Source organism: Phalacrocorax carbo, chromosome 13, assembly GCF_963921805.1.
Source record: "Phalacrocorax carbo chromosome 13, bPhaCar2.1, whole genome shotgun sequence".
In the NCBI taxonomy this organism is placed as follows: domain Eukaryota; kingdom Metazoa; phylum Chordata; class Aves; order Suliformes; family Phalacrocoracidae; genus Phalacrocorax; species Phalacrocorax carbo.
This window is the reverse complement of record NC_087525.1, coordinates 12,364,333-12,386,240: the sequence shown is the minus strand read 5'-3', so window position 1 is coordinate 12,386,240 and position 21,908 is coordinate 12,364,333.

The following is a 21,908-nucleotide window of genomic DNA, read 5'->3' as shown; positions in this document are numbered from 1 at the left end:
CCAGCAGAAAAGAATTGTCTTAGCCATTTACACCAAAGGTGATTTGGGGGTAGGTGAAAAGAAAAAAACAGAGTGAACTAAAAGTGAAATGTACTTACAACATATCTCTCTTCTTCAAATGCTTTGTTTCCCCTCTTACTTTAGTATGGCATATGTCTTCATTTGCTCTTTTGATTACAGAATTATATCCAAATATTTTTCTTTCAGAATCAGGATTACAGGTCATTGATCCTTAAACAAGATTGTTTCCTAGCCTTTTATGTCCGATTGTAGATTTGTTTGTTAAAGCAACCCCTCTTAAGCAAGGTATTGACCTTGTGAATTTTTGGGGGCAGGAGAGGGAAGTCAATGTTGCCGTCCTCTTTCTGCTGTTTCTGCTTTGCAATTCTGCCATGAAGTCGCTCAGCAGGCCCTTCCCAAGTGCTTAGTTGCTCATATAAGGTAAACAATGGGAAATAGTGTAACTAAGTGACCAAATAGTACTTGGCATTGAAATTGTGAAATGATTTATAGGGTGGTTTTCATCTTGGCAAGCTGCCATCGTTTCAGCAGCCAGTTGGATCCCCAAATGACTCTGCCCATATGTGTTACATTAGTGTTATAGAGTAACTTCCTACCTGCTGTGAAATCATTTTGTGAGCCATTGTTTCAATTGCACAGACCACCCTATTAGCAGCTTGCAGTGGTACAGAGCATGTTTTCAATACCCAGTGCCTTGTCCCGAAGGCACTGTAATCCTGAGTCTTAAGCTACTGAGTCTTAAACAGCCCCTCTCTACTCCCCTCATACTCCAATGCATTAGTTAAAAACAAAAGCTTGAGAAATGGTATTGGGGAGGAAAGAAACCCATACTATTTCCAGTATTTTATCTAGAGGTGAACTGGGGAGCTGAGAGAATGACTTGGGTCGTCTTGCATTTGCCAATGGTACAAAATACAGTGCCTTTTTAGACAATTTTTGAAAATCTTTGGATACTGTTTTAAGTTTCTTGTCTCTAGAGTATTGTGTGTTAGAGGAAAAGTGCTTAAAGTCTGTCTAGGCTTGGTGCAGAAACTTGCAGAGCCATTACATTAACAGCAAAGTATCAGAAATGATGCTACTGTGGGTTGGAGAGCTGCATTGTTTTATTCAGCCACAATTTCATGTGTTACAGTGACGTAGGGTGACTACCTACAGGGTGCTTTCACTCGCACAATTCTTTCAGTAATATATGTAAGATATAAAGAAGAGGCCATTAATTGCATTGGGCTCAAGGGCAAAGGGGGAAAATGCATTATAAATGAGAATTATTGAAAATTTCATTTAAAAGGTGGATTTCTCAGAATACATTCAGAAAAGTCCTCTTTGCCAGTCATTATCATTCCCCTACATACATGAGAAAAGCAAAAGTAAATAACTTACTGCCTTTTCATGTGTGCATTCAGGGACAGGGGCAATTTTGTCAGCATGAAACCTAGCTAAGATGGAGAACAGGCCTTCTATGATGTGCAACTCCAGCAGCTTCAAGTTAGAAACTTAAAATGATGGCATGTCTTTGATAGAGAAACATACAAATTAATAGGCAGGAAAGAGATCGCTTGAGGAGGGGGGAGAGGCTCCTTTTCCATGGTAGGTTGTTCAAGAGAGAACAATCGGGCTAGCCAGGATGTCCTAGGGAATGTTGCATTTCAGTTCAAGCCACGGAAAGAGTCAGCCCTAGTTGCAGGCTGCAGAAGGAGCTGGCATCCAGAGTTCCAGCAGTTCCTGATTTTCTGCAGTCTTCTCAAGAGTGGTAAGACTTCATGCTCGTTCAGCCTGCGGCTGAGGCTAGGCTGGTACCAATGGTTTGGTCCAGAGCAGCAGTGTGCTTTTGCAGATCATACCCTGCCTGACCACTAGTTGCCTACCTGTTCGTTCAGTTCAAAAAGGTTTTCGTGCATGCAAACTACTTTCCTTTGGAGAAAAAAGACTTGGAAGCTCCTGCCCAGGTGGAGGTTACATGCATCCCTGCGCCCACGAGGGTCAGAAAGGTCTGAACTGGGGAGCGCGTCACACCACAAAGCCCTCCAGCACATACTAAACATTCACGTGCCAGCAGGATGCTTTAGAGCTGTCAGCAGCCTCTGGAACACCCCAAAGAGCTGCTGTGCTACAGAAAGACCTGAATGTACTGTCATATCTACTATCAGGTACCAGCCCCGAGTTCACTGTGATTCTGCTGCTTTTTGCCTCACCTGCTATGGTTTGGTGCATTTTCTCTGTTTAAACCTCAGATAGTAATTTTGGGCTTTATTTCTTGCTGGAAGAAAATTTTCAGAATTAATGAGGCTGATTAAAAAAAAAGTCCATTTCCTCTCTCTCTAGCTACACTCTGGTCATACTCCCATTTTTTTTTCCCTCTGGTTCTATTTTTTCCAAAATTCCAGTAAAAGGTGAGGTGTCTGTCTATAGTTTCAGCACTCCTAAGCTGATTGTTTTAAGAAAAAGTGGTTTATCATGACATTCTGTATAAAATCCTTCATACTGGCAGTGCCATAACTGTAATTTTGGTGCAGGTGGGATCTCTTGTGCATGAGCACTTAATAGCATTTAAAAAAAAACCCCCAAACCTCTGTATTAGCCGTGCTGCATTGCTTCACCTCAGTCCTTCAGTTTATGTGAAGCAGCAGGCGCTGTGTCCTTGTTTGCAAGTTATACAAGTTTTATGTGAGCTGTACCATGACCTTACTAGCTAATAAAAAATATGTATTTAAAAATAGACAGAAAAGTCAGAAAGGAAAAGGAACTTCAGAGTGGCAGTGCTATCTGACATCACATGTCCTTTTCTCCCCCAGTTCTCCTTGCTCCCTACCCATCTGGTTGATGTATAATCTCTGTGTTGCTAGTCTCTTTGTAGGAAAAAGCTCATCTGTACCTACAGCTAAGGAATGGTTTTATTTTTCATATCATCCTGTCTCAGGAGTCCTTGAGGTATCTCGGTATCCCTATATTTATATTATTCTTTGAAATGTTGGGTATAATTATCTTGCCTAGGAGCTTAGGAGGCAAGTGAGTTCTTAGGGCGCGTGGGAGGTAGCAGTCGCTGGGGCAGACTGTTGCCACTGCCTGGACGCTGTGAGGCGAGGAAGGTAGGTTAAAATGGCCAGGCTGCTGCCTCTCTCCTTCCAGTGGCCTTGAAACACCTGGTGGATGCAGCCCTGCAGGCAACTTGCACGTCACATTCCCTGGTTTTTATGCAAGGTGTAAAATATCTTGTTACTCAGTTTAGAAAATGCATGTGGGGAACTTGAATGTTGAAGAGGAGACTCATAGCAAGTTTTACACATCTGGGCAATTAGAGAGTAGGGTAGTTATTCTTTCAGTTAGGATTTTGCAGCTAATAAACATGTTCTGTCAAAGAAAATTGCTCATGACTGTTGCTGTTGGAGCTTGTATTGGGGAAAGTAATCTCTAAAGCAGCAAACATCCTTTAGTGAAAATCAAAGGGACCACAGTGATGTGGTCCTGAACGGGTGCAGGAGCGGATGGACAGGAGAGAAATAATACCTGTACAGTGTATGCTGGTGAATAGCTGTTCTATGTGGCCAGTGCTTATTGCTAGGATTGTACTTCACTCTTAGCTGCTTCTCTGGCTGACTTGAGACAATAATAAGCAGGAAGATGTCCCCTTAATTTAAGGGCATTGAAACACTCTCTAATAAAGGACTTGGTATAAAAATAATACTGCAGCAGTCTAGATAAGGTTCATTACCGTACCTAAAAAGGTGTCTTATGTTGCTTGTAAACACTCTATCAATTACATTTTTTGAACCATTAAGGAGGCTGGACTACTTTTGTGTGGATATGTTAGTTGACTTTATGACTAATGGCCAGTGTTCATACAATGTGATAAACCAGTCTGTTCTGTCACCACTCAGAAACCCTTGTGACACATAGCAACAAAATGGCATCAGATGCCAAACAAGAACAGATATCACTCTAATAAACTAAGGGAGAGATCCATAATTCACATCCAAGGTCTTATTGCAGCTTGCCTTCTTCTCTAACAAGGTGCAGGAGTCTGGCTACTGGTCCTGAATATCAAGTACAGGAAAACAGGGAGAAACCCTTCTCATTTGTTTGTGTTGGGCAAAAGACTTCCTCCTCTTCCAGATACATTTGCAAGCTATGCACTGAGGGCAACATGGAGTTACCTAGTTGATGCCAAATTCTGTGCATCTGGAGTCAAACAGGTATAACAGTTTGTCAGGAACGAAACATCACCTTAACACAAATTACTGTATTTGAAATATAATTCCAGCCTAAATTGCTTTATATTGGCTTGTGTGTCAGCAGGCTCATGGAGAAATCATCTTGATGTAAGGAGTAAAAAGAAGCCGCCACAAAACAAATGAAAACCACACCAAAAAATCTACCCGTACACCAAAAAAACCAAACCCAAACCCGACCAACCAACCCAGCAAAAAAAAACAAACCACACAACAAAAAAAAAAAACCAAACACAAAACCACCAAAACAAAAACAACCCTGCACAACCAGGTCTCCAGGGTGACTGCATTAAAGAGTCTGTAGAACCAAACTGAGTCAGACTCCCTCATTGAAAGGTCTAGAGAATGACTTAAAAATTCTGCAGAAGATATGGTGCCTTCCATAGCTCTAGTCAGGGGTCTTCCATGAAGGAGTAGTTATTAGGATACTGCTTGGGCTTACAGCACAGAAGGGCTATCAGAGAGGCATAACAGTTGATCCTAGCAGGAAAATCCCTGCTTCCTAGTCTGCAATAATAAAGGTCTGTTTAATATTTATATTTTGAAGAGTTTTTAGTAATATATTGTCTTTAGATTAAAAGGATTTTTTTAAGACTTTATATTAAAGAAGGATGAAGTATCCTAACTACAGCTGTTCAGGTAACCTGAATATGGGAGCATGTACCCCAATATAGAAGACAACTTAGTAGAGCAATTAGTATGCTAATAGGCATATAAATAAATGAAAAAAGAAATATAGCAAAAAAGAAATGTATGGAAGTATCCAAAATAAATTGTATGTTTATCTTTCTTATTTCAGGAGTGTTTTTCCTACCTAGGTTGTGACAGTGATACATGTTTTTGCATCTGGGTTTATTTTTATACTTATTTGTATGTATTGTGTGGTAACTATTGTTTTACCTAAACTGAATTATTTTTTTTTGTCTTGCTGCATTGTAAATATACATGGAGCTATAAACACCACATGCATATCTGTTTATTGGGTTGTCACCCAATTTGGAGTGGAAGACACCTTGGGTTTCTTGTAAGCTCAGTTTCCATTAAAAAGGAAATCAGTATCATACCTGGTTTACAAATTCAGTTTTGCTTGTTTGTAGCTGTTTATCCACAAGAGACTTTTTTGCCCCCTCTTTTTTCCCCCTGATTGACTGAGTTTAATCCTCAGTATCAGATCATGCCTCAATTCTCTGAAAAGTCTCCTAGCCTTGTTTTAGTACCTTCTGAGAGACAGTTTATGCTCCTTTGGCCTGTCTTAGCCCATCCCATAATTCTTCTTGTGAGCTTTTCATGTCTTTTTCAGTAGCTTAGGGCTTTTCTCTTGGTACTCCTGTGAAATGAGATGGAACACTCTTATAACTTACCTCCTAGGAGATGCCACCTTTATTCCATGCCAATATCAATGCCCATCCAAGTTGTAGAAGATCTCAAGACTTTGCAGGTCAGCAGGTAGTTGGGTTACCAAACTATAAATTTGCTAAGAACTGCTAACTTGCTAACAAGCAAGAGCTTTTTCAGAGACACTGTCAACAAATGATCAATGATAAATATTGCTCTCTAGAAAGGTCTCATAAGTCTGTCCACTGACTCCTGATACAGATATTTATTCTTCAATTCAATTAAAGCATTCATTTAAGAATTTTGTCTATTGTAAGATGTCAGTTGTTTCACTCGTTCATTCACAAGGGAGGATAAAACAGTCCTTCTCATCAAAGGACAGGGTGTGAGATTGTATTGCTGTGCTAACCTAGTTTATGGGACTACAACACCTCAAGGCCACTGGTGGTGTTCTTAAACTGTTCTTTATTTCCCTTGCAGGTTATATCTTTAAGAAAATCTATTTTTGCTGTGCTGAATTTTACCACAGCAGATCTCAGAATGCAGTGCCAGGATTACCCCCTACTTTGTGTACTAGGCTGCATCATGCCTGCCATCAGGGTTATATTTCTACACATTGCGTTCTGCTTTCCAGTGAGATTTTGATGTCTTTCACCTGGCTTCCTTTTTCTTCTTTTCATGCTTTTTCATCATCATCTTTTCAAGGACGTCTGACCTTTTGCTTGGCTCAGCCACTGAGGTTTTACATATTAATTGCCCTGTGTGGAAGTATCAAACTGAATCCAGCTCATTGTCTGCTTCTAAAGAGGAAGGTGTGATATTTCTGTAAGTTTCCTCTACATTTTATTTCTCCTCTGTGTCAAGTATGATTTATTGACTGGTCAAGAGGTTATTTTAAGTGCACAGAATACACATAATAGATATTTGTACCAGAGGTTATTCTCACTGCTGTTGGGGTCAGGGGCACAGCAACAGTTCTGTTTAATATGATTCTAAGTGATGTGGATGAGGGGATCGAGCGCACCCCCAGTAAGTCTGCATATGACATCAAGTTGGGCAGGAGTGTTGATCTGCTTGGGGGTAGGAAGACCCTACAGAGGGACCTGGACAGGTTGGATCGATGGGCTGAGGCCAGTTGTGTGAGGTTCAGCAAGGCTCAGTGTGGGGAACTGCCCTTGGGTCACACCAACCCCAGGCAACGCTCCAGGCCTGGGGCAGAGGGACTGGAAAGTGCCCGGTGGAGAAGGCCCTGGGGGTGCTGGCTGACAGCCGGCTGGGCATGAGCCAGCAGTGCCCAGGTGGCCAAGGAGGCCACCAGCCCCCGGGCTTGTGTCAGCACTGGTGTGGCCAGCAGGACAAAGGAAGCGATGATTCCCCTGTATGTGGTGCTGGTGAGGCCAAACCTTGAATATTGTGTTCAGTGTTTGGGACCCTCACTACCAGAAGGACATTGAGGCACTGGAGCATGTCCAAAGAAGGGCAATGAAGCTGGTGAAGGGTTTGGAGAGCAGGTCTTACGAGGAGTGGCGCAGGTCTCGTGAGGAGTGGCTGAGGGAGCTGGGGTGTGTTTAGTGTGGAGAAGAGGAGGCTAAGGGGAGGCCTTATTGCTCGCTACAACTACCTGAAAGGAGGCTGTAGCAAGCTAGTTGTTGGTCTCTTCTCCCAAATAGCAGGTGATAGGACGAGAGGAAATGGCCTCAAGTTGCACCAGGGAAGGTTTAGACTGGATGTTAGGAAAAATTTCTTCACCAGAAGGGTTGTCAGGCATTGGAACAGGCTGCTCCCAGGGAAGTGGTTGAGTCATCATCCATAGAAGTATTTGAAAGACGTGTAGATGTGGTGCTTAGAGACATGGTTTAGTGGTAGACTCAGCAATGTTAGATTTACTGTTGGACTCAATGATCTTAAAGGTCTTTTCCAACTTAAACAGTTCTATGATTCTCTAACACCAAGAAAAAGCAGAGCGTGGTTATGACTCTAGGGCTTTTGTGCATTTGATTCGGTGCATGGGTTATAATCACAGACTCACAGAATAGTGGGGGTTGGGAGGGCCCTCTGGAGCTCACCCCGTCCCACCCCCTGCGTGAGCAGGCACCCCCAGAGCAGGGGCACAGGGCCGCGTCCAGGCGGGGGGTGAATGTCTCCAGGGAAGGGACCCCACAGCCTCTCTGGGCAGCCTGTGCCCCTGCTCTGGCACCCGCACAGGGAAGGGGTTTGTCCTCATGTTCAGGTGGAACTTCCCGTGTTCCAGCTTGTGCCCGTTGCCCCTTGGCCTGGCGTTGGGCACCGCTGGAAAGAGTCCGGCCCCACCGTCCTGACACCCTCCCTTTAGATATTTATAAGCATTGATGAGTTTCCCCCTCAGTCTTGTCTTCTCCAAGCTGAACAAACACAGGCCTCTCAGCCTTTCTTCATAAGAGAGGTGATGACCCAAAGGAGGTGAACAAAGTGTTGGAAGTTAAGCCAAGGTCTCCCAGCCAGCTGAATATTGATGTGTAGTTACAGGCTGTGCAACAACCGACCTGTTTCCCATATCTTGTTAAATGTCATAGTGATTAGAACAAATACGTGGGATTAAGAGCAATAATAATGAGGCCTACACATCTGTCTGCACTCTGTATAGCTACCTTCCCACCTGTAGTGCTCAAGTTCTCTACACAGAACATACTGTGAACTGAAGAAAAAAAATGTGGTGAATTAAGATTGGTACAGTCTGCCCATATACAAATTTACTAATTAAAATGAAAAAGGTGGAACATAAAACCCGGGTGTAGAGACGAGGTCAGCATTATTTATGTGGTCTCAGGAGCAGTGAGGGTTGCCCAGAGCAGGTACCCTGAAATGGAATTTGGCCCTGTAGAAAGTACTGTGAAATTGAAAGTTATGAGCATAGTCTAGTTGGAAGGAGAGGGTCTTATCAGCCTTCTAGAGTAGTAAAGTAGGGCCTACAGGGGGTATATATGTATATGTGAGAGAATATGCATGCTTTATTTTATTTGAGAAGGTGCTGAAAGGGAAGGCTGCTGTGAAGTTCTTCTTTGGTCACTATTCTTTCAGTTAAATTTTTTTCCCAGTTAGATGATGTGATAAGAAGGTAGGACAGGGACTGTATCTGCTACTTGGGTACAGTAGCATCGAAATCAGATTGTCTCAAATTGAAAATAATTAGAGGATTTGGTATAACTTTAAAAAAAAAACAACAAAAAACCACCAAAAACCAAAGGAATATTTGAATCTTTTCTGCGTTGCAGGTGACGGATAGGAAAGTTGTTTTGATTTTCATGGTCAGGGGAAGAATAATTGAATGTGCCTTATTAAACCATTCTCATTTTTACTTTCTATTAGCTAACAACAAATAATCTAAATGGCATTTAGATATTGTAAGATGCTGTTGTAAATCAATGGATTTGGTTTTGATATTTTTTTAAAAGTTGACATAATTTTTTAGGAAATTCTGATACTTCTACTTATTGGAGAGGGCTTGCAACGTATTAAATTTTATTATTTTTTTGATCAGTGGGTAAACTGGAATAGCTAGCATTTTTTTAAGGTGGCATATGTTAAGCAGAGGGTGCCAAGGTACAAGTAGCCAGATTAATTAATGCTACTTCCTGGGCACTGTTGGAAATATTTTGTATCCATCTTTTCACTCTGCCTTTCATACAACCATCCACTTACTCCAATCACTAGGAGATACTTGAACCTTTTCTTGCAAAGCAAAGAAGGATGCATAAACAAAAAGTAAAGGTATATTGTGCCCAGAGTTTTACTTTCAGCATCAGCTTTTGAGATGTTCTTGAGTGTATGAAGCCAATAAATGACAATATAGTCAGGCTGTCACAACAAGGCTTTGAAACTTTCCTGAGATGGGGTCAGTGGCAAAGGTTCATGTTCAAGGTGTTGGAGAAATCTGTTTCAATTGCTACATTTTTTGGTCTCCTGAAATTCAGTGCTGAGTTAATATTCAAATTATTACTGGAATTTAGTTGTATGTAGGTGTTTTCGATAGCAGACAGTTATTAATTCATAATCACTTATGTCTTTATTTACTTAAATGATATAGTCCCAGATGAGAATTTCAAAGATGACAAGATTCTGCAATGAGTTTTCCCCACCATAAAACTACAATAGTGGCACATGGCCACACACAGAGTTTTTTGGTCTACAGCATAATCCTTTGCAGCAGATACAAACCAATTACCCATTACCAGGTCTGGTATTTGAAAGCAAGAAAACCTTTTGGTTTCTGATTTTCCTTCAATGCAAAAAAACCCCACCAAAACAAAACAAAAAACAACCAACAAGAATAACCTGACCACCCAATTTATTTGAAAAACAGGTAGTCCAACAGCTAGATTTTCAGGTGATACTGAAGGCCAGATTTTCAAAGTAACCTCTTTTCTTCGTTAAAATTTTTACTACTTGCAGCAAACTGGAGCAGTTCATTTTCCTGCAGATGCTTTGGGAATATTCAACAATATTTCAACAACCCAAGTTTAAATACTTTTTTTTTTTAAATGTGTTATTAATTTTGCTTTTAAGTACTTTAAAGAAAATGCTCAGGTTTGGTGATCTTGATATCAAAATAAATTTCAGACATAGTTCTTCTAAATGCTTTGCCAATTTATTTCTGCTCAAACTTTGGTAGCGAGCCATTTTAAGATGCTGGTTTGATGCTCTCTGTGACCTGGTGTTTCTCTACTAAGATCAAGACTAAGATTTTTCTGTTCCTTTACTAAGGACTGCCATCAGTGGTGAGTTTTGAGCAGCTATTTGGAGATTAAAGACTTTCCATTCAGTTTCTCAGTACTGAGTGAATCAGTTTGCTGCTAGACTCTTTTTTCCTCTTCTTCCTAGATTTTAATTGGTATTATATCTAAAGGTGTGCAGTGCCTGCACTTCCTGTGGTGCCACTTCCTTTAAAGTTTACATGTAGTTATGTTTTAAATAGATGTGATATGTCTATAAGTTTACACTGCTTTATTTTGTGCCCGCATACTCTTCTGAAAGCCACAATGAAAATTAGGCTCCTTTGAGACAAAATGAAAAGCTAATATCTTCCTCTAGGCGTTTTTCAAATTTGAGTTGCCGAAACCTCCCCTTACTGAATCTCAATTAACCTCTGTTCAGCCTTTTATTAGATTTGTCTGTGTGCATTTAAAACAGCTGTTAAATTTGGAGTTAAATGGATTCACTTAGGTGACGTGCTCAGTCAAATGTTGTGTCTTAATGTCATAGCAGACTAGCAGCTTTCTTGTGTGACGGCTTCATGAAGTAAGATGCACAGTAGAGGGAAACAATTTTTGGTAGTGACAGTTAAGAAATGCATCTGTCTCAGAGCATATTACAGACTTACAGCTTCTGTGACTTAGTGGCCAAGCCATCACTCTTCCTATAGAACTCACCTTGCCTTCGCAAGAAATTAAATATTAGATTCAGATGTGGATCATTATACTGACTTCTGACATTTATACTTGCATGAGATGACCTTATCCGAGCGGACTGAAGCAATCTAAGTTCATTTTGTTGTTTGGAGGCTTTGGGTTTTATTTTGTGGGTTTGGGGTTTGTTTGTTTGTTTTAGGGGATTATTTGAATTGGGTTCTTGCAGAGTTTTTTGGTTTAAGAGGTCTGAAGCGCAGTCCTTACAGGGACTGTATGCTACCATGAGCTCTGTAGCAGATGATGAAATGGACCTCTCAGACTTTGCCTGCCTGGAAAATTCTGCCTTCCTGACCACTTCTCTCTCTCTTTTTTTTTTTTTTTTTTTTTCTGGTCTGGTTTAACATTTTTTGTCTTGGCACACTATCACATTGAACAAATGTGAAGATTTAACACAAAAAGCCTGAGCTTCCAGATGACAATCTTCCTCTGATTCCTGTGGGCAATCAGGAATGAGAAGAAAGACTATTGCAATAGCTTGTGTTTCCCAATTTCCCATCCCCTGCAGCTCTAATATTTTTTTTAAATTGACTCTTCTAGTTTGTGGTGAGTGAATACTGATCTCATAATAAATTTAGGAAGCATTGAATCTTAGGAATTAGGTTTATATGACTAATTCAGGGTTTAGTTCTCTCTCACATAGATTCTGGTCAGTCATAATCTCTTATCTCCCTAAGCTTTTTCCCAACTGATTCTGTGATTAAAATAATAATCTTGTGGTAAGAGGCCCACAAGTGCCTAATTAGACTGTATGCCGAAGAGAGTTCCATTGATAATTAAATGTCAGCTTATTGCAGCAGGAGCGCCTTAAACATGTTAAGCCACTGGGAAGTCATTTGAGCTGCCTACTGCACAAGAAAGAAATGCAAAGAAACCTTTCTTATGGACCACTAAAATTCTTCATGACTGTTATTTCTGATTTGCAGTAAAATATTTACTTTTGAAAATCCTCATTCTTCCATAAAATATATTCCTGTTTGCTACGTCAGCAATCCTTGAGGTCAACGGCAATGTGCCATTTTGTTCCAGCTACCAGTTAAAGGTTTGCTGATGATCTGTTCCTGTAGGTTCATTCTCATTATGTAACAGAGGACACAAATACCTGAACAGGATGAATTTCCCAGGAAGATTGTATTACCCTGGAGATGTGATCACATGCATCTTCCTGGCCGCCTCTCTAGGGAAAAGATAAAAAGTGAAGCAAATACCTAATGCATAGTAAAGTGACCATGGTCCAATGTAGACCAAAAGTGAAATAATATATGATTTCCTTAAGGTAGGGAAATGCCAACATAGACCACGTAACAGAACTGTATGTCATTGTTTCTAGAACAGAAGTTGCTACTAAACCCCTGTTTCATGGTTGCTGCACCAATGTAGCACTGTGGGAATGACTTTCAGATCTGTATCTTACATTTTGGCTTTGCATCTCAGTGTGCAAATAGGATTTGTGCTCAATGAGACACCAACACACCGAAATTCTTAGATCATAAAATTGTGAGTTTTGGAGATGAGACCCCCAGAGGGCCCCAATCCAGTCTCCTGCTCAGCGCAGGTCCAGTTAGAGCAGGTTACTCAGAGCCTTTGTCTAGTCAAGTTTTGCCTATCTCCAGGGATTTTGAGGTAGGTTATTGTAGTTTCTTTAGCATTATTGTTTTTAAGGGGCAGAATTTCTCCAAACAATTAAACCTGCAGTAGGGACAATCAGTGCCCTGTACCAAGTCTGCTCAAGTGTAACTCGTTAGGAAAATAGTTTTTCTTTAGAAATGAGGCTGCTGTTCCTACAGCGTGTTACACTTCTGGGCATCCAGGGTTCGGCAATGGAAAAGTTGTTATGCCTGGATACTTTTCTGGTGGCCAGAGCAAGAAAGTAACCATTTGCTAAGGTAGTGTGAGAAGCACTATCACCACCTTGTCTAGTGATGGCAGCAGGACTGACCAGATAGTGAGGCTCAGCTCTCTGCTGGGCCATATCCCCTTTTGAACCCCTGCATGAAAGCTCCCCTCTTTGCTAGTCTGTTTGTGTCCAAATGTTTCACTTTCAGGCGTTACCAAGTTTACATCTTACATTATAGTCACACTACTAATAGCACACTTTAGCTGGCAAAAAGCTATCCTATATCACAGCAAACTTAATTGGTGATCTAATGAATGCTTGATTTAAACTGACAAAATTTGTTGCTTTCTTTTTTCCTGGTTTTGCTGGTGCATGGATATATGATTCTAGCTGCTTAAAAGTTTATCTCGCTGTGCCTCTGATTTTCACCTCTTGAACCTGCATTGCTTTCTATTTGTGACATGAAAATTAGTTGCCATGGAAATGATTGCAGCAGGAGCAGAGGATCTCTTAAACAGGACGAAAAAAAAGATCGCGTGTGTGAGCGGATGGGCTTAGCAGTGAGCAAGGAAGAAAAAATCGCTTAAAATGTACTGTGTAAGGAGCAGGGGTTTTCTTCTAAAAAAGTCTGTCTATATTTTCATTTGTATACCAACATCATCTTAAACCCTTGCTGATTTCCTAGAGATATTTCCTAGTACGTGTGTTGGTGTTTACCTGACATCCTAACTGATATGGAAGTGTACCTGTAGTATCTGTGGGGACTGAGTACCAGCTCTAGGGAGACACGTGGCAGAATGAGCTGCAGCAGGTGAGCAAAGGCCCCTGTGTGAAACAGGTGTAAGATTAAAGGTTCAGAGGGTTCCTTTGCCTCTCCAAAAAATGATGTGGCCCGTAATCCCCAAATGCTATGCAACAACAGCATCTCTCTGATGAGTGTGGTGACAACAGCCTGGAGGGCTGATTCTGCCTCGCTATAGTTCAGGTTTTTTTTTCTTGTCCTAATATGGATCTGACCTGAGATATTTTAAGGCTAATTCTTTTGATTTGGGTAAGAGCAGAATAAAATCTGTGGTGGAATTGTCAGGCTTACACTGGGATGGCTTTCAGTTGCAGCATTGACACAAAGATTCTCCTTGATCTGTTGGAAGAATCAAATGCAATTTTCATTATGGAGGATTACAGTCTTTCTATCTACATATCTATATCCATAGTGATGGGAAACTGACAGTCTCTTTGCACATGATGTTAGCGAGAACGCTCAGTAGATTCAGCTATGATGTGACTGGTGACAAGGAAATTTTCAGGGCAAAGTAAACTAAATTTCACATAACGTAGGGGACAGTATTTAGGGTTGTAATCCTTTTTCTTAGGTCTAGTACAAGCCTGGAAATTTAAAAGGGCATTTATAAATGTCCATCTTGTTCGTCACTATGGAAGGGGAAAAAAAAAAAAAGGGAAATTGGATCTGTGTGTTTGCACAGTGAGCATTTTGAAAGCTGGAGAAAAGAAGGGTGATGAAGCCCTGGCCCAGGTTGCCCAGAGAGGTGGGAGATGCCCCATCCCTGGAAACATTCAAAGTCAGGCTGGACGGGGCTCTGAGCAACCTGATTTATTGAAGATGTCCCTGCTCACTGCAGGGACTAGATGACCTTTAAAAGTCCCTTCCAGCCCAAACCATTCTATGATCTCTTGCTAATAATCAGAATATCTAGTTCTCTGCAGGGTATCTGAAAGGATGACACGCTCTCTGATTTGAGTTCCTATTAGAAACAAACCTTGTTTCGCCATATCTTCTGAATAGTTACTGGCTTTGACCCTTTCTTGTGCAATTATCACCTATAATGCTTACTGCCAGATCTTCGTAGTATGTCCCAGGCAAAACACCACCCATAACCTAGAAGGACAGGCTTTTGTGATATGGTGCAGAATATGCTACACTGTCATTACAGAGCTGCTGTCCTGTTACGCTGGGGCCTTGGCCTTTGCTGGCAAAGTATAAATCTCAGCAAATACCTCAGAAAGCTTTTCATGCACAGTCACTGGAATAAAAGAATTTTTTTTTTAAAAAAAAAGCTTAACATTTATTTCAGACCGTTCTTTTGTTTGCTTTGTATGAATATTTTAGTGTATGAAAAATGTCTATACAGAACAAGAGACTTATGTACACAGAGAATATTTGCCAAAATCACATTATGAATTTATACAGATGAGCAATCAACAGACCCAAATTTTAATGGTCATGTTTATAAATATATATAAAAAAATACAATGCATAACCCATATTAAATGCCAATGCTTGATTTTTTGCTTTACATACACAAGATGAAGGGCTCATCAATAACCCCATCATGAAAGATTAGTTGTAGGAATGATTCTGCAAATAATTAAATTATGAAATATTAGAATATTTTAAACTGCTGAAGGCCAACTATGACTAGAAAAATAATTTGATACAAATGACTTGTTCTAGCTGGGAACTTCCACAGCAATGATCAATATCATCAGAGGCAATGCACATCTTATCCTTAGCAGCCATTGCTCTAAATTTACAACGAACTTGAGCCCATCTGCCACATATCCATCTTTCTTTATTGCTCGGCAGTAAATTTTGTGGCTTTGTTTGGCACAACATCTTCTGTTTATTTTTTAAATAAGTTTTTGTGTCAGCACAACTAATTAATTCAAAACTCACTTAAATCTTGGTATTCAGTAGGCATCTGTCATAGGTGGGCTAAATGTTACTTCTGGTTTCAACAAGTGTTTTGTTAATTGTGTGCTCCTTTGTGTGCCTGGTGTCTTCCATGGGGTGGGGGGGCGCCTGGGTTTTTTTGCTTCTGCACCAGGTGCTGTGAACAGAGAAATTAATGAGAAGTGCATCTTGTGATAGCAACAAGACAGATAGGATCGTAATAGTTAGGGGCAGTGATAAAAATGTATTCGATATCAACACGTCTTTGGGGATGTTGGAGGCTATTTAGCCTAGACAATGTGGTTATCACAACATACACTGTATATTCTTACTTATCTCTTCTCTTGCATGGCAGTAACAGAATACCCTAAACAAGAGATTGTGTTATGAGACAGCCTTTCACAGAGGAAGGCTTTTTGCAAACTAAAATGGACATTTCTGACTGACATGAGAATGTTTTGTTTTACTTTATTTCATGCAGCATCTAGTTTTCATGCTTACCTTGTTCACAGCAAATATGTTCCCTTCCCTCTTCATTAGACAGCACCTGAAATTATGACCAAGCTTTCTGTGTTCTGCCTCACTTAAATGATCAGCTGGCACCTCCATAACCAAGCCCAGCTGGAAAGTGTTTTTAACTTGACCTTTTTCCATTGATATCTGGACACCTTGGCAAAAAAGATATGAGCACTGTGAGTTTTTGGCTTTTGTTTTTATCCTTAAATACATTTGATTTAAATTATTCAGGGTAATTTCCTGTGCTTGCTTAGACTACAAACCATTATTTCTACCATTTGGATACTTTCCTATTTTCAGGGTTTCCCCAGGCTGAAACAAGCTTCATTTTCTTCTGGATATTGGCTACAGCTTACTGTGCCCTGCAGTACTTCTAGCCCTACAGGTTAAATAAGTCTGGCGATGGAAGGTCCGTTCACAGCCGCTGGCTGTGGGGGCTGTAGGTTTATTTGGAGATTCAGGTACCAATGAAGGAGCAGCTTTTTCTTTTGAAGCATTTTTAAGGGTCATAAAACTTCTGCCTATGTATAAAAAGAATGGAAACCTATTTTCTGGGGTTGTCTAAATGCCCAAGCAAGATGCACTAATATTCAGCTAGAAATTTATTAATGCATCTTGCATGAGGAGGTGGCTCCTACCCTCTTACTAAAGGTCTGCAATTGATTTGCTGTTTTTCAGCATTACTAGTTGTATTTTGGAAAGTGATGATGAAAGGAATTGCTATCTTGCACCATTTGCAAGAGAGGGTTTTGCCCAGCCTGACTGGGAAGAAGGTCAGAAGCTATTATAGAGAAAAAAACTCTAGCCAGATGAGGAGGAGGACAGGCTACCATTTAAATTACTCTTCTGTGGTATACCCAAGCATTTGGTGCTCATGTGGCCAAACACTTCCTATCAACAGGCTGCTCCTATATTCCTGCATTAGCCTCCTGCATTCGGTGAAGTTTATTCTTTTCTATCTCACAGTTAAGCTTTCAGTGTTCAGCATCCTTCATGCAAACTTTCCTAGCTGTCACCAGCTGGTTTGACTGCCCCTATTTGTCTTTGCCCTGGCATAGATGAGAAGCACTGGCTATCACAACAGTTGAAAGGCATTTTAAGTAGTTGTTCCCTGCCGTCTTCTGTTGTGTGTTGTTGTTTCTGAGCCGAACACGTGCCTGATTATATGCTAACTCAGACGGTAATGATGTTTGGCTAGCCTGAAGAACTGGACTTGGGGATTAAGCGCATCTTAGGATCGTGGCTTGAATGAGAAGCACCAATGTTAGCAAACTAATAAAACCTTAGTCCCTTGAAAACATAATATAAACCTGATGGACATCATGAAAATCAAGGTTAACACATGAAATTTTTTTTTCAAGGGCATATGTGTTGGAGTGAGTGTGCATAACTTCAGCCTTTTTCTCAAAATGATGAAGGAAATTACTTTGTATTTAGGTTTTTTATCCATGAGATGACATTTGACGCTATTGAGTAAGCATTTTATAAAATGCTTTCACAAACAAGTTTTAAAAATTTAAAGAGGAAAAATCCAGAGCTGAAGAGCTGAACGGAAGACAGTAAGCTTCCAGTACTTAAGTATAACATTCTCAACTGCTTGAAAGTGAAAGACTCACTAAACCAGTGAAGCCTATCTCCATTATCACTTAGCAAATATATATAAAGCAGAACTGCGCTAAAAGGTGTTTCACAGTCTACAAGTGTGTGACGTAACTCTGATACAGTGCATTTCCAAGAAAAGTGAAAATGTAGACTAAAATGCCAAGAGTTTTAATTCAGAATGTGGAAAGGAGTAACAGCTTAATAGTAAGTACCTTACTAAACAGCAGTGGGTTAATTTAAAATGGTTTTGACACTTAAAAAAAACCCAGATAGCTGCTTTTCATAACACCTAATGTTTTAATTTGGATTGTAATTTTTTTTATATTTATAAGCTTCCGTGAGTTTCAGTAAGATTTAGGAATAGAGCTACTAAACCACAAAACTGTTGTGGAAGTATGATTTAAAAAAAAAGACTAAACAATGCTGTGCTTGGACTTGCTAAAACCTTTTGTGTCTGAGTGCTTCTGTCCTGCAAACTGAACTATGTATTCTCTCTGCTTCATGAAATCTTTCCTGCTTCTGTACACAGTGGGATCAGGACATGAGTCTGCAAGGTTCAGGGGCTTGGACCAATGCTTGCTGCTTGGTTTTAACAAAACTGGACCATTTAAAGAATGGATAACAAATAATAAAAGTGTTAAGGCTCACAGGATATTCCATCCTTAGGGTTTTACAATGTACGAAAAGAGGATTGGAAATTAAAATGCAAAGTTGCCACCATTTAATCCACCAGGAGAGGAAGGTAGAGGGAAGGGAAGGCAGGCAGCTCAGCAATCAGCAGGAGTTACGAGTGAGCATGGATGCTCAGGGATAGGGTTTTTGTTTTGATTTTAGCATGACGCAAAGGTGCTGCCACAGTTCTGTGAGATAATGACTTCTGCTGAATTCCTGGTGGGAAACCCTGTTATGAATGCAGCTGCTTATGCAGAAAGTGATGCGTACCTCTACCACACTGCTCCCCGTACCTCACTACACTTCGGTCTTTGTGTAATAAGATACAAGTAAGCCAGCAAGGTGGCTGCTTTTGTTTTTTGCTTTTTCTTTCTGGCTGGGGCTAAACCACGACAGGAGAGGGAAAGCATTCTGATTGCTTTCCTCTGTTTTTGTCTTGTGTATCCCTGCTGTCTCCGCCATGATAGTGACCCTGACCCTCAGTCCACTCAGAAGAAATGCTTCTGTAGGCCAGCCTCTCACTCACCCTGTGACAATCTGTCTGCAGGGGTGAGAAAGCAATTCACTCTCTGTTCCTGTTCTGACTGGTCAAAGCCCTTGACAAGATGCCAGTGCCTACTGTGATAGCAGCTCTTAGCCTTTTTGTGATTTGAATATCTTGGAAAAGAGCCCTAAGCTTGTTGAAATAACTTCACACAGACTCTGAAAGAGCCTTGAGATTTGAAGACCAATCAGTAAACTGCACTGGCATTGAAATATGGCTTTTTATTCTGTTACCTCCAGCCAATGCAAGCTGTGGTGTCCTTGCATCTCTGCCGCTGTTCAGCTGTATTTTGGGTTTGCTTCGGTGTTTTCACAGGGCAGGTATAGCCTTAGCTCTGCCTGTACAAGTCAAGAATAGAAGTCCATAAAGTTCAACAGCAGGATATAAAAGGCATGGTGTATCTACTGCCTCCTGTGGATTTTTATAAAAGTGAAAAAAAAAAAAAAAAAAAAAAAGGATGCAGTAGGACAGGCTCTTTGCTGAGCAAGCTGCTGGAGAGGACAGCAATGCATTCTGTGCTGTGCGGAAGAGGAGTTGTTACATTTCTGCCCTCATACCTGTAGTCAATACATCCATCAATACGCTTCCATCTTCTTCCACTTTACCCCCACCTGAGCGTGATAATGAAACCTAACATTTTGAAGTTTCACCAGATTTCAGTGGCTCCAGTGGGGTTTCTCCCTTTCTGCAGCAGTGGATCGGAAGGGAATGAGAATTCTGTGGCCAAGTACCTGCTCCACTAGTCCAGGAAGGCAGCTGTGCAGTTGTCATCAGCAGACTCTCATTAGGTATTTCCTCGCTCTGTGAAGGATGAGCTGAGGAGTTACACAATTCAAAATGAGTATAGCTAGTTATAGTTTTGACTTTGCAACCATTCTAGAAAAGTCTTAGAAGGGAATACAGTTGGGAAAAAGTGTTGCAAACATACATGAGTGTTTAAAAGGATGGCAGGGATTTCACGGACCACTTACTCTGTCAGATGCATCTCTTGACACAAGATGAGGAGGAACTTTTCAAAGCATCTTAGCTTGAAGTACGATATATAGCCTCTAATTCTTTATGCTATATGAACATAATGTGTGCTTTGGGATATGACAGTAAATAACATACTTCCTATATTCTTAGATTGTAGTAGTGTAGGCCTTACAGAGGATACTGCAACAGCTTCAGCTCCTGCCATCTCTCAGCTGGGTTCCACAGCATTGCTTGGCTGGAGTGCACTGTGAGTAGATGAATTAAGGAAATAAAAAGAATAATTTTGTTTCTTCTCCTAATAATAAGACCACATGAAAATCTCCCTCGGGAACAAAAGTGGTTTTTTTTCAATCACTTTCCTGAGCATAACCTTATGAAGGTGACTCATTTTACATTCTCCATCATTTAGGGAACCATGGTGTCTGTAGGGCCTGTTGGTGACATCTATTAAACAGCAGCAGAAATGCTTTTTTTTTCCTTGGTGAGACGCTCCGATGAGTTCAGTTCTGCAGGCAGAAATGTCTTTTACTCTAAATATTTTTTGTTCCCAGACTAAACGCATTATGCAAATAATTCACTTCATAAAAACATAACAAATGTTTGTGTAGATTTTTTTTAAACAGCCCCAAACATGATAGTTCAGGAAGCTAGTGTAATTTTAAGAGCTTAAGAAGAAGCAGCTACAGTATAATAGGATCTGGGTTTTATGCAAATAAAACCATTATGCCCATTACTGGAGCATAACAAAGCAGAAAGACCTCTGCACTTATGGGTAATATGACAAGTGCTTTATTTATGGTAACTCTTAGAATTTTCTCCTAGCATTTTCTTCCAGTATCATGTGGTCTCCAAAAGGCAGAGTTTTATGTTGCTGAGAAAAGCTCTCAATATATTAATAAGATGCTGAACACATTACTTGTGCAAAACAAATGTTCTTCTGAGATTTTTTGTTGCCTTTTAGCTTTCCAGCAGTTCAATATAGTCTTGACATTATGAGGGATTGCACTTCAATATATATAGTTAATATAACATAAACATGGAAGATGGGAAAGTTCTTTGACTGTATGATTAAACTGATCTTAAACTTTACAAGTACATTGTGTCTACAGTCAACAAAAAATACCTTGCCATGGGTCAAACTGTGGAGTCCCCCATTCATTCTGCTACTGCATCAGGCAATGTAGTGTGTGAGTTTTCTGAAGGCCTATTCAGGTGCCCCAATAACTGGAACACCTCAGTCTTCAAGTATATTTGTCATCTTATTGCTCAGGTTTGCGTGTTCTGTAGACAGTGCTCTAAAGCATAGAAAATCTGGGTGATTTCCTAGGTCTGCAAAAGAGCAGATATGATCCTTGGCCCTGGAAAGCTAAGGGAATGTCTTGATCATCCTTCATTTCTAGGAAGCCTGACTTGTAATTTTGTGTGTGCAGTGACACCATGCTTTTGATAATTCCGTTCCTTCCAATTACACTGAGGAAAATAAAAACCAGCTTCAGGCTAAGGTGCGCCTGAAGTTTATCCACAAAAGGTGGCAGTATGCTGACTCTAAGGACCACAATGTGCAATCGGATTTGCAGACAAGTTGCCTAAGATCCATTTCTAAGCCCACGCAATCACCTTGGTCATTTGGATCAACTGCTAAGTTGGAGGGACACCCAATATTCACACTGGAAAAATTTGGGTTCCTGTTTCTTCTCTGCCCTACTTTTCTTTCATGTGCTGATTTAAAATCAAAGAGTGGTCAGGTATTTCTTAATATCAGACTTTTTTATGCATCTGTGTATTTATGTACACATATAAACTTACATACATGGAATCCAATTAAAGTGCTCATTGAAAGCACAATCTTATAAGAATTAAACCTCTAAACAGTACTCTTACCTGCCTATAAAAATAAGCAGTTGGTAGGCTAATTTCCATGATCAGATTGATACAACTACTAAAGCGCCATTAGTCTTTGCTCTGTGAACTTGAATAGGTATTATTTGATCTCTGTCCTATATTGTCTCAGAAGACATGAGTTTCAGTGCATTGACACTGCAATGAC